Source organism: Triticum urartu, chromosome 1 (genome assembly GCF_003073215.2).
Source record: "Triticum urartu cultivar G1812 chromosome 1, Tu2.1, whole genome shotgun sequence".
In the NCBI taxonomy this organism is placed as follows: domain Eukaryota; kingdom Viridiplantae; phylum Streptophyta; class Magnoliopsida; order Poales; family Poaceae; genus Triticum; species Triticum urartu.
This window is the reverse complement of record NC_053022.1, coordinates 399461071-399466946: the sequence shown is the minus strand read 5'-3', so window position 1 is coordinate 399466946 and position 5876 is coordinate 399461071.

The window sequence follows — 5876 nt, the reverse complement described above, 5'->3', positions numbered from 1 at the left end:
GAGTTCATGTTTCATGATTCACATGTTGTTAAGAATGAGATATTTTAAATCCATCAACCTCTTCGCTGGAGTTATCTTGTGTCATGTTTCACCTAAAGCCTTCCCTAAGGGTTGTTGCTATTTATGGTGCTTATAAACGATCCAAGTTCTTCTTTTATCCTCCTGATGAGATAAGTTTCTCGTCTCCTTGTTCTTATCAATCCAATCTTATTTTCGTCAGTGGCAGAATTTCACCTCATAAATTTTGAGATGTTTCTCCATAAGCCCACTACAACCTTGTTCTTTTGTTGTTGTTAATTCAACTACTCAATTCTAGCAATTGTTGTTAGCATGCTCTCCCAAGATCTTGTTTTCCCTCCGTTCATTCCATTTCCATTCTATTCTTTCATTCCGGAGGCATTGTGATGTTGCTCTCTTCAACCCATCTTCTTGTTTTGTGAGGACCGTGCTCTTTTCATGCTTATCCATTTAACCGGAGTGTGTGCCCGCTGATCAAGTTCTTCATTTTATCAAGCCAACATATCTTTCCAACCGGAGTGCTATTTGAATTTGTTCTTCCTTGTTCCTTTTTCCTAACGGAGTGCTTTCAACTTCGTTCATCTCCGTTGTATTCTTTTCTCTAAATGGATTAACCTCGCAAGGTTCTTTGGTTTCATTCATTTGTCAAAGAAGCAATTTAGTTTTATCTCTTCTCTTTCTCTTCCGTTTTCCCTCCGGTGCCATTCTATAACTCGGGACGAGATCCTCTCGTAGTGGTGGAGTGTTGTAACGCCCCGAGACCGATGTGCCAGGTGTCCTCCAGTTATTCGCTGTTGTTACCTTGTCATTTGCTTGCGTGTCATGCATTCCATATCATGTCATCATGTGCATTTCATTTGCATACATGTTCGTCTCATGCATCCGAGCATTTTCCCCATTGTCCGTTTTGCAATCCGGCGCTCCTATGTCACCCAGTGTCCCTTTCTACCTCTTTTCGTGTGCGAGTGTTAAACGTTTTCGGATTGGACCGAGACTTGTCATGCGGCCTTGGTTTACTACCGGTAGACCGCCTGTCAAGTTTCGTGCCATTTGGACTTTGTTTGATACTCCAACGGTTAACCGAGGGACCGAAAAGGCCTCGTGTGTGTTGCAGCCCAACACCCTTCCAATTTGGCCCAAAACCCACCAAAACCCCTTCTACCGTCTAGAGCGTTCGATCACGATCACGTGGCCGAAAACCGCACCTCATTTGGACTCTCCTAGCTCCCTCTACCTATAAATATGCCCTCCCCGTCCATTTTCGCGGACGAAACCCTAGATACATCTTCCCCGCGCCGCCGGACATGTCCGCCCGGTGGCCGGACACGTCCAGCCGACCCCGCAGCCAATCCGGAGCTGCCACGCGTCCTCTCCGCGCCCTCCGCCACCGGCGGTCCGCGGGGCCCATCCCGCCGCCGCCGCCAACCGCGGGCGCTGCCCCGCCTGCGACCGCCCGTCTCCGCCGCGGCGCGCCCCGCCGCCGCCTTCTCCACCGGCGATCGCCGCCGACCGCCGCCGTGCCCACTTCCGGCGCCGCCTCGCGCGCTGCGCTCTGGCCACCGCTTGCCCCGCCGCCGCCAGTCGCCATCACCCCGAGTGCCGTGGCACCACGAGCTCCTCGCCGCCGCGCCTCCTGCCTCACCGCCTCCGGCGACCGGAGCTCCCCGGAGCGCGCCGCCTCGCCCCGCTGTCGTCCGGATCCAGCGCCCCATCCTAGATCCCTGCCTGGATCAGATCCACCATGCCGGCCATCCAAACGCGGCTCTCCGTCCCCCGGATCTCCTCGTCCCAATTCGTCCCGTCCCGGGTTGACTTTTCCGGAGGGTAATTTTTCCACCAAGTCCCAGATCTGTTACTTTTTCAGGCCATGTTCATCGCATCATAACTCTGTCATCGTAGCTCCGATTCGTGCGTGTAGCATATCAAAATGTTCGTCTTGACGAGTACACCATTTCATCTCCTTGAATCATTTTCATTTGTGTCGGGACCCTGATTCTAAGTCACACCGATCTAGCATGTAACACCTCATATCACTTTGCGGCCTCACGCATGGTATCCCCACGGGTGTCGTCTTACCATGTCCCGGGACCGTTTGCGCCTTTTGGCTCACGTATATGATAGTGTCGCTAGCCTCCATATGTCAGAGAACCCGGGCCGACATGGCTAGTCGTGAACCCAAAGCGGCACGGACCTATGGAGACAGGCATACATGAATCACATCGAGCATGTCGGTCAACAACGTATGAGTCCGGGCTGTAGCACTGGCTAACAGGACTCCGGAAATCACCGCGTGACATTTCCCCGAAGGGACAGACATAGGAACGAAGTGGAACACATGCCGGCCAGTCAAGTGTTCCGAGCAGTAGTGCTGGGCTAGCAGGACTCCGGTGAACCGGGCTGTAGCGGACTACTATGGCTCACGGAAGCACTAGACTACATTTCCCCATAAGAGAGGCTACCAAGGACAAACAACCAGATCGTCGGATCCCACACATAGCAATACACGTCACACGTACGCATAACATGCAAGTATGTGATGTACAACATGGCATCACAACATAACACAATTCATATAGATAAAGGCTCAGAAGAGCCACATAGCATAAATACAAACAGGGGTCACATGACCCATCATTCAGAGCATACAAGCAACAGAAGCATTACATGTCTGAGTACAGACAACTACAAAAGAAAAAGGCCGAGAAGCCTGACTATCTACAAGTCCCTCCAAGGTAAAAGATCGTAGCTGAGGTAACAAGCTACTCGTCGAAGTCCAAGCGGTACTACTAGTGAGACATATGTCTCACCTGCAAAACATAAATAAAGCAAACGTGAGTACAAAGGTACTCAACAAGACTTACATCAGATCCTATCATACAGGCATTTGTATCAAGAAGGTAATGTGGGGTTTAGTTGCAGCAAGCCAGCTTTGACTCAGTGGCTATCCTGTACTACGACTGCTGGTAACTCTTCTGAGGTGGCGCACACGAGTCCACTAATCACCACATCAATACACTACTATGGATTCATCCCCGTCTCTCCTACGAGAAGGCCATCCATAGCACTCACACTTATCTTGAGCATTTTAGAGTATCCACTTCAGGTTGTCTATGTACCACGTAAGCATCCAAGAAGTCCATAACCGAGGACACGGCTATTCGAATAGATCATGATAACCCTGCAGGGGTGTACTTCTTCACACACGCTCTCACCACTTATCACCATGTACACATCATGTATCTCGGCATCCTTCAAGCGGAAGCCTAGCAAGGGTGTCGGCCACGACCTGACTAACCACACAAGACTATAGTCTAGGTTTATCGCCTATTCGGGTTCCATCCGCAAGGAGATCCGGCCGGGGTGTCACTCACGGCCCCAAACGATGTGAGCAGGGTTCCCAAGCCCACCATTCGGGTGCCACTTGGTACACCGTGCCACCTGTGCCTAGTCTGTCCCAAGGCCACCTGGCCGGGTGCCACTTGGTAGACTACTAACACTACCTACAAACACCAGAAACTATTTGCAACTCCTGGACAGAGTTCAAGGCGGTTAATAAGTCGAGAGAGCTTGGAGCGCCCGGAGCCCAATGTGTGGTAGTAGCTAGTCATTGGACAACTTGCACAGAACTCAGTTCTTAAGGACGGTCCCAATGAGACAACCCACCATGTACTCCTACATGGCCTCTCACCGCTACCTTTACCAAATCGTGTTCACACGCTTAACTCTCAGCACCAGAACATATCGTAACACTCCAATTCATTCCCAATGAATCAGACCTGACACAACTCTAAGCAATAGCAGGCATGGCATGGTAGGAACACAACATGGCTCAAACAACTCCTACACATGCTAGTGGGTTTTAACTATTTACTGTGGCAATGATAGGTCATGCAGGGGAATGGGTTCAACTACCGCAGCATAAAGTAGCAGTTGAATCGTTGTTGTCCTAATGGAATAAATGAGAGCAGGAGCGAGAGAGTAGGATGGTATCGGAATGAACAAGGGGGTTTGCTTGCCTGGTAGATCAACAGGGGGGCACTGCTCCTCAGACAGGTACTCTCGAACACTCTCCGGAGCAGGACCTATCGGGAAGGAACGGTGTCGGAAAATCAAACACAAGCATATGCAACAATATGATGCATGAACATGGCATGAGTATGTGATGTTGTTGAGTTAATGCATCTAGCATTTATTTGGTTGAAGTTCATTTGAGCCAAGGGTTCAAGTACAACTCCAAATTAAGCTCTTAAATATGCCATAAGTGTGTTTCCATATATACGGCATGTATAGGTTGGTTTGCCATGCATGAAAATGGTACAGATAGATAGATTGAATTTTTCTGATGATTTTTCATATATAAATTATTTCAATCTGAGCTACGGTTGAATTTCTATGAATTTTTGAAGTTTAGAACATTTTCTAGAATTTCTTGATTAATTTTAAACCAGAAAATGAAATATTGCGTCAGCATTGCGTCATGCCTGCGTTAGCAGGTCAACAGAGCTGACCAGGTCAAACCTGACGTGTGGGGTCCACACGTCAGTGACCGGTTATTTAACAGGGGGTTATTATACTAATCTAATTAAAATTAGTGGCGTTGGGCCCACTGTGAGTGTCAGGTTTAGTTAAATGGTGATTAGCCTTAAGCTAATCACCTGACCCATGGGGCCCACTTGACGAGCCCGCGAGGTCAAAGGGGTCAAACCCCACCGGCGTTTAACCAGCGGCGAGGCTGAACACGGCGGAGGGCGTCGGAAACGCGTCTCCGGTGACCAAATGGGCCGCGGAGACCATCTCCGAGGAGCTGGTGCTCGCGCGCATCTACTGGTGCCCTCCGTTTCACCGGAGATGGCCTAAATCGATGGCGGTGACCACTTGGGCGGCGGCCGGAGTTCGGCGGGGAGGGGAGAAGGGCTACAGTGCATGACAGGAGCAGCAGGTGAGGGTTTTGGGGTCCTGGCGTTGCACTGAGCACGGTGGTGTGCTCGGTCGCGTCCCTAGGTGACAGCGGCCATGACGGCGACATGAACGGCAGCGAAGAGCTCTCGGCTCCAACGACATCGTTGTTAGAGGAAGAAATTGAGCTAGGGAAGAGGAGGGATCGACGCAGTGGCTCACAGAGGATGCAGCAGGGTTCGAAGCGGGCTCGGGGAAGGCCGGACGGCGACGTGCGGGCGGTGGGGATCCATGGCGGCCAACGATGAAGAAGATAACGATGGCGGCTCCTCGAGGCGCTCCGGCTTGCGTGGCTGAGGAAGACGATGCAGGGCAACAGCGCGGAGCTCGTGGGCACGACGAGAGGGCGAGGGGGAGACGGTGAGCGTGACAACGGCGAGCGGCGGCGACGGCAGCACTTCGGGCACGGGGAGAGGGAGAGATCCAGGGGAGGAGGGAGAGCGAGAGAGAGTGCGAGAGGTCCGGGGCGGCGCGCGGCGACGTTCGGGACAGCCAGGGCGTCGGGGGAGAGGCTAGGAAGGCAGGTGGCATGGCCGGACGCGTGGCCGCGCGCGCCGGGCGTGTGCCCCTGTCCTCCTGGCGCGAGGAAGGGGACGACTGGCACTGCCAGTCGGCTGGGCCGGCCTGTTGGCCACTGGGCCAGGCCAGGCTGCACAGGGAGGTAAGTGCAGGTGGGTTTTCTTCCCTTTTGCTTCTATTTTGTTTTTGTTTTCTATTTTCTGACATTTGTTTTGATTTAATAAAAATACTAAATCATTTTATTTTATTCTGTAAATTTTAGTAGGGACTAGTTGGACCACTCCAAAGCCCCTCACCAAAATTCAGAATTATTGGACAATATTTTATATATAATAAAATATTTATCCAACGCAAATAATTACTCGATTAATTCCAAATGCCCA